This window comes from Sapajus apella, unplaced genomic scaffold (genome assembly GCF_009761245.1).
Source record: "Sapajus apella isolate SASKATOON/1434 unplaced genomic scaffold, GSC_monkey_1.0 scaffold7, whole genome shotgun sequence".
Lineage (NCBI taxonomy): Eukaryota > Metazoa > Chordata > Mammalia > Primates > Cebidae > Sapajus > Sapajus apella.
Window position 1 is genome coordinate 28,053,352 of NW_022436947.1, and position 13,070 is coordinate 28,066,421.

General features: G+C 39.9%; 1 protein-coding gene across 2 annotated transcripts in view; it reads left to right on the forward strand.

Moving 5' to 3' along the window:
• BMT2 (base methyltransferase of 25S rRNA 2 homolog) overlaps window positions 1-13,070 on the forward strand; it is a 97,341-nt gene that overhangs the window by 41,972 nt on the left and 42,299 nt on the right. The gene's annotated exons all lie outside the window — the stretch shown is intronic.

Genomic DNA, 13,070 nt, shown 5'->3' on the forward strand with positions numbered 1-13,070 from the left:
TTGTGGCTCTGTGATATGGTTTGGCTGTGTCCCCACCCAGATCTCATCTTGAGTTGTAGCTCAAATTATTCCCATGTGTTATGAGAGGGACCTAGTAGGAAATAATTGAATCATAGGGCAGTTTTCCCTATACTGTTCTCATGGTAGTGAGTAAGTCTCACAAGAGCTGATGGTTTTATAAAGGTGTTATAAAACCAGGCCTTTTGTTTGGCTCTCATTCTCTCTTGCCTGCCACCATGTAAGACATGCTTTTGCTTCCACCATGATTGTGAGGCCTCCCCAGCAACATGGAGCTGTGAGTCCATTAAACCTCTTTATCTTTATAAATTACCCACGCTCAGGGATGTCTTTATCAACAGCCATACAAATGCACTAACACACTCTGTCACATTTTGGTGGTTCTCACAATATTTCAAACTTATTCATTATTATGATGTCTGTTTTGGTGATCTGTGATGACTGATCTTTGATGTTACTATTAAGATTGTTTAGGAACACCATATAAGACAATGAACTTATTCAATAAATGTTATGTGTGTTCTAACTGCTCCACAGACCCACTGTTCCCCAGTCTGTCTCCCCATTCCCCCTTTTCCTCTCCTCTCCTTCCTCCTCTCTCTCCTCCTCCCCTCTCTCCCCCCTCCCCAATCCTCCCTCTGTCTTTCACCTCACCCCCACAGCCTCTCTATTCCATAAGATACTAGGGAAATTTGGCCAGTTAATAAACCTACGATGGCCTTTAAGTATTTGAGTAAAAAGAATCACATGTCTCTGACTCTAAATCAAAAGCTACACGTGATTAAACTTAGTGAGGAAGGCATGTCAAAAGCTGCTATAGGCTGAAAGCTAGGCCTCTTCTGCCAAAGAGTTAATGAAGTTATGAATTCAAAGGAAAAGTTATTTTTAAAAATTAGAAGTGCTATTCCAGTGAACACAGAAATGAGAAGAAAGTAAAACAGCTTTATTGTTGATGTGCAGAAAGTTCAAGTGGTCTGGATACAAGATCAAACCAACCACGGCATTCCCTTAAACCAATACCTTACCCAGAGCAAAGGCCTAGCTCTCTTCAATTCTTTGAAGGCTGAGAGAGGTAAGGAAGCTTCAGAAGAAAGTTTGAAGCTAGTAGAGGTTGGTTCATGACCTCTACAAAAGCAGCCGTCCCCATGACATAAAGTGTAAGGTGAAGCAGCAAGTGATGATTTAGAAGCTGCAGCAAGTTATCCAGAAGATCTACCAAAGACCATTGTTGAAGGTGGCTACAGTAAACAACTGATTTTTAATGTAGATTTTAAGAGCTTTCTATTGGGAGAAGAAGATGCTTTTCAGGACTTTCTTGGCTAGAGAGCAGAAGACAATACCTGGCTTGAGAGCTTCAAAGGCAGCCTCTCTTCTTAGAGGCCAATGCAGCTGGTGACTTTATGTTGAAGCCAGTGTTCATTTACCACTTTAAAAATCCTAGGGCCCTTAAGAATTATGCTGAATCTACTCTGCCTGTGCTCTGTAAATGGAACAACAAAGCCTAGATGACAGCACATCTGCTTAAGGAATAGTTTACTGAATATTTAAAGCCTACTGTTGAGACCTGCTGCTCAGAAAAAAAGATTCCTTTCAAAATATTACTGCTCTTTGATAATGTACCTGGTCACCCAAGAGCTTTGATAGAGTTGTACAAGGAGGTGAATGTTGTTTTCATGCCTGCTAATACAGCATCCACTCTGCAGCCTATGGGTCAAGGAGTAATTTAGACTTTCAGGTCATTTTTTTTTTTTCTTTTCGGAGACAGGGGTCTCACTCTGTTGCTTAGGCTGTAGTGGGGTGGCGTGATCACAGCTCACAGCAGTGTCAACTTCCTGGGCTCAGGTGACCTTCCCACAATCTTTCCACCTCAGCCTCCCCACTAGCTGGCACCACAAGCATGCACCACCATGCCCAGCTAACCTTTTTTATTTTTTGTTGAGATAGAATCTCCGTATGTTGCCCAGTCAGGTCTCAAATTTCTGGGCTCAAGCAGTCCTCCCACCTTAGCCTCCCGAAGTGCTAGGATTACAGGCATGAGTCATTTAGCCTGGCTCAAGTCATGTTATTTAAGAAATACATTTTGTAAGACTGTAGCTGTCCTAGCAGTTTCTCCGTTGGATCCAAGCAAAGTCCATTAAAACCTTCTGGAAAGGAATCACCATTCTAGATGTCATGAAGAACATTTGTGATTCATGGGAGCAGGTCAGAGTATTAACATGAATATGAGTTTGGAAGTTTATTCCAGGCCTTATGGATGAAATAACTGTGGTTGTGGTGGGGGAAGAAAAGTACTAGAACTAGAATTAGAAGTGGAGCCTGAAGATGGGACTGAATTACTGCAATTAAAACTTGAATGGTTGAGGAGTTGCTTCTTAGGGATGAACAAAGGAAGCATTGTTTTTTGTTTTGTTTTGTTTTGTTTTTTTTGAGATGGAATCTACTGGTAAAGATGCTGTGAACATTGTTAGAATGATAAGGATTTAGAATACAGTACTATATAAAACTTAGTTGATAAAGCAGTGGTTAGGCTTGAGAGGATTGACTCCAATTTTAAAAGAAATTATATGAGTAATATGCTGTCAAGCAATATCAGATGCTGATGCTTCAAAGAAATCGTTCATGATAGGTAGAGCCTATGGATGTGGCAAACTTTAGTGCTGTCTTATTTTTAGAAATTCTGATAGCATGCCAGCTTTCATTAACCCTCATGCTGATCAGTCAGCAGCTGTCAGTATCAAGGCAAAGCTTCCACCAGTAAAAAGATAACAACTTGCTGTAGGCTCAAATGATCACTAGCATTTTTAATCCATAAAGTATTTTAAAATTAAGGTACGTACATTGTATTTTTAGACAATGCTATTGTACACTTAATAACAGTGTAGTGGAACATAACGTTTATATGCACTGGAAAACAGAAAATTTGTTTAACTTCCTTTATTGCAGTAGTCTGGAACCAAAGCTGTAATATCTCCGAGATATTTCGCTGTAATATTAAAATTGTTTCTACATCCTTTTACCCTGTTGGGTTTGTGGTATCAAGCGTATTTTGTTAGCTACTTGAAAATGCTAAACTTGGGCCGGGCGCAGTGGCTCAAGCCTGTAATCCCAGCACTTTGGGAGGCCGAGGCGGGTGGATCACGAGGTCAAGAGATCGAGACCATCCTGGTCAACATGGTGAAACCCCGTCTCTACTAAAAATACAAAAAATTAGCTGGGCATGGTGGCGGGTGCCTGTAGTCCCAGCTGCTCAGGAGGCTGAGGCAGGAGAATTGCCTGAACCCAGGAGGCGGAGGTTGCGGTGAGCCGAGATCGCGCCATTGCACTCCAGCCTGGGTAACAAGAGCGAAACTCCGTCTCAAAAAAAAAAATAAAAAAAATTAAAAAAATAAAAAAAAAATAAAAAGTAAAAGAAAATGCTAAACTTGAATAGATTTAGAAATATTTTTGATAGACACAGAAAATAATTATGAAAGAGACTCTTACGCAGTTCCAAAACTATAGATATCAACAAGGATTACTTTTGGTTACTCTGATTTTACATCATGTTGAAAATATCTAATTGTAAGCAATTACATTTAAAAATCAAAATATATTTAATTACTTCAGTAGCTTGTGGTCCCAACTACTCGGGAGGCTAAAGCGGGAGGATCACTTGAGCCTGGGAGGTAAAGGTTGCAATGAGTAGAGATCACACTACTCACTGTACTCCAGCTGGGTGACAGAGTGAGACTCTGTCTCAAAAATATATATATATATATGTTAAATATACACATACATACATATTTTATAATTGCTGCCTTAAAGTTTTTGTCTGCTGAATCCAACATTTGGGCTCACTCAGATTCAGTTTCTGTGTACTGCTTTTTTTTCCCCTGAGTATGGACTATGCTTTTCTGGGGATTTTTTGCATGTCTCCTGATTTTTTGTTGAAAAGTGTAGAAACTCTCATTATGGATTTTTTTCCCCCATGAGGGTTAGTGGTAGTAGTTGTTTCTCAATAATTTGCCTAGACTTAATCTGTGGAATCTGTCTCCCTTATTAAACTTAGCTTTTTTTTTTTTTTTTCAGAGGTGGAGGGGTTAATTGTTTTTTATTTTTTAGGCTGATTTCCTAGGTTTTGCACCAGTACCTGCATAATTTAGTAGGCAAACAATGATAGGTCAGAGGTTGTACTCAAATATCTCAGACAGTAAGGCTTTCACCCTCTTCCAGTAAAGCCTGTCTTGATTGGGGAGTGCATTAAACATTTAGGCACTTTTCAAATCTGCCTCGCCTTTCACTTTCTTCTGGGCCCTCTTGGGTTTTCTCTGCATATTCATGTAGGCTCCCTATCAACCATGGCTTTGTGGGGAGCTTATCTAACTCTTCTATACCCATCTCATTTCCAGGATCTTTGTTTAATTTCTGACTATTCCTCCATTCTGCAGCTCAACCCAATCATGACTGCAGCCTGGGACAAGCATAGCGGCTAACTCTCCATGCTTGTTTCTTCCAAGTTTGCTGTTTTTACTGACACTGCCCTGGGTAGGTTTTTTACCCTTTGCTCCAAATCAAGTTAGCCACCTCTTGCAGTGAAGCTATTTTTTAACAACCAGTTTTGTCCTGGCTGAAGTTTCATACCAACTAAGCAGGGGTTGGGGATGGTAAGAGCAACTCCAGGCAAAGATAGGACAGATCCTTACTGGTCCTAAACTAGGTTTCAGCTGGTTTTTATGAATAAACACTTTTCGTCTTATTTGCCTTTGTTTGAGCCCTGAAGTAGTTGTTTTTGGTGATTTTGTCTACTTATATAGTTGTTTCTTGAATCATGGAGGGGTTTAACTAAGTATTGAAATGTAGCATTAAAATGATCTAGCCCTGGATGGCTTGGTTTAGATTTTCTTAATTCTAAAATCTCTGAACTCCTTACTACAGCATCAGTACACCATAGTGTGTGTGTATTCCCATTCTTCCTGCTCTTCCCACTATTCTTACAGCCTGTATTCTGGTAACATGGATCTATTTTAAATTCCTCTAGTGTGGTACATGCTCATTCTCACTTTCTGGCAATTGCAAATAGGATACATTGCTGTATTTTATACTAGACTATATTTGAAGTGTGTTCTCTTCCAGAACTTTCTCAGAACTTCCCAAAAGAATTGGTACTCTTCGATACCAGTATTGAACCTTCTTTATAACTCTGTTGTGGTATTTATATTGTGTTAAAAATTCACTGTTGAACATTTTTCTAATTACAAATGAAATTGAGGTATGAAAAATTTGCACATAGAACAGATATAGATGTAGATTTGGGTACATTTCATTCTAGTTTTTTTTTACTAGGAATTGTTATTTACACAAAAGAGATTATGCTGCATGAAGTATTTTGTAAACTCCTCTTCCCTTGTCACTAGAATGCTGTTTTGCATAATACTGCATGATAAAAGTATACCACATGTGTCTAAATATAAAATGATCTGGAATACAAAATAATACTCTACTTTCCCAAAGAGAAATCTTTTTCTCTCTCAAACATACATGCCCCCACATGTCACTTTTAAATATGTAGATGAAATAAGATTCAGATATTTATTGGTTTAGTCACAGATGCTATCATATAGGAAGATATGTATTCCTTACTATCAAAATCTGTTCACCTTTTTAATTTAGATAGCAAGTTTGAATATCAAGAGTTATCTTTTTTTCAGGTTTATCTCCAAATATCTGTTCAAGTCATTTGATATCTGTGTTCAGATACCAAGGGTTCACATAGTAAAGATGTACTTTTTTGCACTTACATTTTATGCAAACCAAATTTTTGTTACTGGAATCACCTTTTAATCATCTGTATCTCAAATTTTAGATATGGCACTTTTTGAATATGTGTGTAATGTGATTACCGCAAATTTTATCCTTTGCAAACTCCAATTACCCATTCCCCTAACGTTAGGAAAGCTGTTTGTCTACCTCTCCTTCATTCTGTACACAGGTATTTGTAATTATCACAAAATACTTATGTTGCTGACTTTTTAAAAGCATTTATATTTTTTCAAAATATTCACCAAGTATAGAATCATATTTGGCCATGAAACACACCTTAACCAATTTTAAAAGATCATTATACAAAGTATGCCTTCTCTCACACTACAATAGAATTAAACTAGAAATCAGTAGCAGAGAACTGAAGAGTCCCAAAATATTTGTAGAGCTAACATCATACCTCTAAATAGCACAAGGTCAGATACGAAGTCTCAAAAGAATTAGAAAATATTTTTGAACTAAGTGAAAATGAAAATATATCTCATCAAACTTGTAGTATGTTCTGAAAGCAGTACTTAATATATAGCATTTACTGCACATGTTAGAAAAGAAGGTGTAACATCTTTGGAAACTAGAAAAATAAGAGCAAATTTAAGAAAAAAATTAGAAATTAATGAAATTGAAAATAGGAAAACAGTAATCAGTGAAACCAAAAGGCTTCATTTGAAAAGATCAACAAAATTGATAGACCTGTAGCCAAGCTAACCAACAAAAGAAGAGATAAGACACAAATTACTAATACCAGAAATAAAAAGACAAATTTCTAATACCAAAAATAAAAAAGGGCCTATCACTACTGATTCCATCAACATTAAAAGGATAAAAAAGACATATTATTATCAATTCTGTGACATCATATTTGATAACTTGGATGAAACAGATGAAATGGACTGGTTCCTAGAAAGATACAATGCACTAAAACTTACAAGGAGATACAGATAATATGGAAAGCCTATATGTATTACAGAAATTGAAGCAATAATTAACTGCCTTTTAAAATAGGAAGGACCAGGCCCAGATGGTTTCATTGGTGAAATCTACCAAACATTTAAAGAAGGAAGAATACCAGTTCTCTACAATCTGTTCCTGAAAACAGAATCAGAGGGAACGCTTTCTAACTTATTCTCTGAGACCAGCAGAATGTAATTTAAGAAGCTCAATCAGTTTTCCCACTTTTAAACCTGAATTAACATTTTCTTGTTCCTGACTGATTGTAAAAACATGATTATTAGATAATGACTAAATCTGTATTTGGGGGTTAAGTTACACTTTGGTTGCTTGTGATAGAAACAAATCTAAGGCCAGCAGGAAACTAGAGAATTTATCTAGTTGCCTGAGGATATGGCTTTTTAATATGATCTTTTAAAAAAATAATATCTTCTAAAGAAAAAATCCAATAATTGCCACTGTAAAGCTGTACTTCAATGTATAATTACCAAATTGGTGCTGAATTTCTTTGCCTCCTTGGTGGAGCCAAGTTTATCAAATGATTTTCTCATCAGGTGAGCAACCAAACTGCATTGTGTGAAGTCCTTTCGAGCCAATGTTAGTTTTCCCCCAGATGGTCTTTATTAGTCAAAGTAAAAAAAAAAAATTGAGAGGGCTGAGTAGCATAGAGACTTTGTAGGGCTCAAACATAAGTTGATACTCTCTTTTTTGAAGGACAGCTGGAAAGAATCTTGCTTTTTATACATTGTTCTTTCACTGGACATTTAGGTTCTTTCCTTTCTCACAGCTGTTTCATTTCACCATTAAATCTTTGTGCTTGAGTTTTCATGTCCTTGGGATGGATTCTCAGAAGTAGATTTTAAGTTGAAGAGTACCTCTTGTACATATTACTGAATTTCTTTCCAGAGAGAGAACACTAATACCATTATCTCTAGTAGTATAAATGCCCGTTTTGCCAAAACTCACTAGCATTAAGTATTTTCATTTTTTCTCTCTTTATTAACATGATGGAGTAAAATGACATCCCATTTGATATGGTTTGGCTGTGTCCCCTCCCAAATGTCATCTTGAATTGTAGTTCCCATAATCCCCCCAAGTCATGGGAGGGACCTTGTGGTAATTAAATCATGGGGGTAAGTTACCCCTCTGCTGCTGTTCTCATGATACCGAGTGAGCTTTCACAAGATATCATAGTTTTATAAGGGGCTTTTCCCCCTTTTGCTTAGCACTTCTTGCTGCAACAATGTGAGGAAAGACATGTTTGCTTCCGCTTTCACCATGATGGTAAGTTTCCTGAGGTTTTCCCAACCACGCTGAACTGTGAGTCAATTAAACCTCTTTCCTTTGTAAGTTACCCAGTCTCAGGTATGTCTTTGTTAGTAGTGTGATAATGGGCTAATACAGTAAATTGGTACCACAGAAAGTGAAGTGCTGCTATAGATACTCAAAAATGTGAGAGCGACTTTGGAACTGGGTTAACAGGCAGACGCGGAACAGTTTGGAGGGCTCAGAATAACACAATAAAATGTGGGAATGCCTGGAACTTCCTAGAGACTTGGAGGGCTCAGAAGACAGGAAGATTTGGGAACTTGCTAAGGGCTTGTCGAATGGCTTTGACCAAAATGCTGGTAGTGATATGGACAATGAATTCCAGGCTGAGGTGGTCTCAGATGGAGATGGGGAACTCGTTGGGAACTAGAGTATGTCACTCATCCTATGCAAATAGACTGGCAGCATTTTGCTCCTGCCCCAGAGATCTGTGGAACTTTGAACATGAGAGAGATGATTTAAGATATCTTGTGGAAGAAATTTCTAAGCAGCAAAGTGCTCAAGAAGAAGCAGAGCATAAAAGTTTGGAAAATTTGCAGCCTGATGATACAATACAAATGAAAAACCCATTTCCTGGGGAGATATTCAAGCTGGCTACAGAAATTTGCATAGGTAATGAGAAGCTGAATGTTAATCACCAAGACAATGGGGAAAATGCCTCCAGGGCATGTCAGAGACCTTCACTGCAACCCCTCTTATCACAGGCCCAGAAACCTAGGAGGAAGAAATGGTTTCATGGGCTGATCCCAGGGCCCCCCTGTCCTGTGCAGCCTCGAGACATGGTGCCCTGTGTCCCAGCTGCTTCAGCTCCAGCTGTGGCTAAAAGGGGCCAAGGTAAAGCTCGGGCCATTGCTTCAGAGGGTACACATCTCAAGCCCTGATGGCTTCCACATGATGTTGAGCCTGTGGGTGCATATAAGTGTTTGAATAGAAGAATTTGAGGTTTGGGAACCTCCTCTTAAATTTCAGAGGATGTATGGAAACATCTGGATGTCCAGGCAGAAGTTTCCTTTGGAGAAAGGAACCTCATGGAGAATCTCTACTAGGGCAGTATAAAAGGGAAATGTGATCTTGGAGACTCCCCACAGAGTCCCCACTGGGACATTGCCTGGTAGAGTTGTAAGAAGAGGGCCACTATCCTCCAGATCCTAGAACAGTAGATCCACCACCAGTTTGCACCATGCACCTGGAAAAGCTGCAGACACTCAACACCAGCCCATGAAAGCCAGGAGAAGAGAGCTATTCCCTGCAAAGCCACAGGGGTGAAGCTGCTCAAGGCCATGGGAGCCCACTTTTTGTATCAGCATGACCTGGATGTGAGACATGGAATCCAAGGAGATCATTTTGGAACTCTGAGGTTTAATGACTTCCCTATTGAATTTTGAACATATTTGGGGCCCTTAGCCCCTTTTATTGGACCATTTCTCCCATTGAGAATGGATGTATTTACCCATTGCCTCTCTAGATACCCCCATTGTATCTAGAAAGTAACTAACGGCCGGGCGCGGTGGCTCAAGCCTGTAATCCCAGCACTTTGGGAGGCCGAGGCGGGTGGATCACGAGGTCAAGAGATCGAGACCATCCTGGTCAACATGGTGAAACCCCGTCTCTACTAAAAATACAAAAAATTAGCTGGGCATGGTGGTGCGTGCCTGTAATCCCAGCTACTCAGGAGGCTGAGGCAGGAGAATTGCCTGAACCCAGGAGGCGGAGGTTGCGGTGAGCCAAGATCGCACCATTGCACTCCAGCCTGGGTAACATGAGTGAAACTCCGTCTCAAAAAAAAATAATAATAATAAAAATAAATAAATAAATAAAAAGAAAGTAACTAACTTGCTTTTGATTTTACAGGCTTATAGACAGAAGGGACTTGCCTTGTCTCAGATGAGACTTTGGACTTGGACTTTTGGATTAATGCTGGAATGAATTAAGACTTTCAGGGACTGTAGGAAGGCATGATTGTGTTTTGAAATGTGAGGACATGACATTTGGGAGGGGCTGGGGTAAAATGATATGGTCTGACCTTGTCCCTACCCAAATCTTATATTGAATTCTAGTTCCCATAATCCCCACGTGTTGTGAGAAGGACCCAGTGGGAGATAATTGAGTAATGGGACAATTACCTCAATGCTACTGTTTTCATGATAGTGAGTTGTCACGAGATCTGGTGGTTTTATTAAGGGGCTTATAAAACCCCTTGCTCTGCACTTCTCCTTGCTACCACCATGTGAAAAAGGGTGTCTTTGCTTCTCCTGCCATGATTGTGTTTCCTGAGGCCTCCCCAGCCATGCTAAATTGTGAGTAAATTAAACCTATTTACTTTATAAATTGACCAGTCTCAGGTATGTAATATAATACATGACGATAGGTATTGTCTAATAAAGAGGACTGAATTAGATATTAATGCTTTTTTGCTACTTCAGTTTATAACAGTTTAAATGTGATTTTTGAATATCTTTTTTAATGTTCTCTGGCTTAGGAATTTTTTTAAAGTTAGCAGTTATTTTCTTTTCATTTCAACATTCTTTTATTTTCTTGAACTTTTTAATATTGGAGGTTATCCTAGTGAGCAAAAGATATTACGGGACTAAAGGAGGAAGTTAAATGTCTTTAACATAATGTCTTGGGATCCTTAGGGTGTCACTTTTTCAGCCAGAAACCTCTATGGCTGGTGGTGCCTTTGCCCAAGTTTTGCTCGAGCCCACTTGGCCCATTCCACCAATTCAGCTGGCAGGCTGTGCTTGGTATGTGCTACTGGCCCACATCCCATGCCAAGGGCAAGCCAGGTGCAGAGTGGCAAGGGGTGCATGAGTGAGCATGGGGCCCAGCCACTGCACACAGCCAGGCAGGCCGGCTACTGTGGCAAGGCAGGGCAGGCAGCTCCAGGCAAGCCTGCTGCAGGATCTGGACCACAGGCAGCTTCCACTATGGGCACCCACGTCTGAACATGGGAAACACGGTGGTGCCTAGAAGCATGGAGACACCAGAAACCACAGAGCCCCAAAGAGGATTTCTCAGTTTTGGCTCAGGAAACCCACAGTCTAGACTCCCCAAAGGGCCACAGCTTTTCTCACCTTCTTTTTGCCTACAATGTATCAAGCGGGTTTGGGGGGCATTTCAGCCAGTTTATGTTACAGATCTTTCACTTCTGTCATTGAATGGGTTGCTAGTTCTTGTCCCATATCCAGGAATAACGAGGTACACAGACAGAGCAAGGTGGCAAGGATCTTTATTGAGCGACAGAACTGCTCTCAGGAGACCCAGAGTGGGTAGCTTCTCTGCGGTTGTCCTGATGAGTGTCCAGCTGTCAGCAGAGAGGAGACCCAGAGTTGGTAACTTGTTTCTATAGGCAGGTAGCCCTGAGTATAGCCCTCAGTGGAGAGGAGACCCGGAGTGGGTAGCTCCTGTCTGCAGGCAGGTCATCCTGATGAGTCGGGGAGACCTGAATTGGGTAGCTCCTTCCTGCAACTGGTAGTCCCAATATCTGTTTGATTCTGGCTGAGTCAGGGTTTTTATGGGCTCAGAAGGGAGGAAATGCCTACTGACTGGGCCATCGGCAGGCTCAGAAAAAGTATCATTAGCTCTCATTCTGGGTGGCAGACTCCATCTGGAACTGACAACTCAGCCTCCAGACTTCAGGCCATACCTGGCTTGACGGTCGGGTTTCATGTCAATAGCACCCAGGCTATTCATGCCAAAGTCACCTGCAGCAAGCTGCCCTTACCCCCCCTTGGCCTCCCTCCTATGCTCGTCAGTGTCCAAAGTCTGGAGGGTGCCAAGGTGGCAGGGGACTGGAGTGTCAGCACTGCTGAGCACATGCACACCCAGCCAGGTTGCAACAGCACCTGGACCCGGCCACAACTTTGCTCTGAAATTGGAGTGGGCACCAGGAGCAGGAAGAGGCCAGGCAGCAGGAGCAGGGGAGATTCCCAGGCCCCCAAGAGTACAGGGATGCCCAAGTCTGCATCCACAGCTGAGCAGCTGCACCCAGGAGGGTGGGGCTTGCCCTCCCCCCAAAACTCATAAGGGGAAGGGCCTCCCCTGCTGCAGCCAGTGTCTTTGCAGCAGCCACTCCAGACAGGCTGCCACTGCCATCAATATTATACTCATAAAAAATTGTAAGCATTTCAGTGATGGTTTTTAATAGTTTTGCTTCTAGTTTGAATTGCATTATATATTAAATGCATATACAAATATGTTGAAATCTGAAAGTTAATAACTTCCACATATATTTTCCTGAAATCTTAATTGGGTAAGTTTATAATTACAAATAGCTGATGTCTCTGGAAGCTTAGTATTTAATATTATCAAGATATGAAGTCCTGTGTAAAACAATATGTTATCTAGTTTTTAAAGCTATTTCTGCAGAAAGAGCTTATTATCAATGTTTATTATCAATTTCAAAATTGTAAAGTTTCCCTCCATAGATTTTCTTGACTTAAAATAATTTATACTGAAGTTTATTAATAACTGAAATGCAAATGATCTGTACTTGTCAGTTACTTTCTTACAGTTTGTTACCTAATTTTTAGCACTGGCTCAGGGAATAACTTTGGAGCAATATCTAACATTCTGAGTCTATTTTTCTTCTATAAAAAATAATACTATATGATCGTCTAGCTATTTTTTTTTAATGGGAATAAGTATTTTTAACTAGGGTTAAAAAACCCTAAAGCTCTAAGTTTTCTGACCATGACCTGAAACTCTAGACATTAAGAATGAAAATAGTGATGATTATAAGGTTTAAGTCATCATTTGAGTTAACAGCTCAACTGGCAAATCCGTTTTAGAATAATACAATCCATACTTCTATAATGTGACTGTATAAATGGAAATGATTATTGCAGAATATTTTCTACTGAAAGAAATTGTCTGGAGGGACTCATAAAATCAATGTGTTTCCTTAGTAAGAGGTAAACCATTCAAAAAATTTATTCTGTTAACCTGTTTATAAGATTCTTAATCTAGTTCTGTAT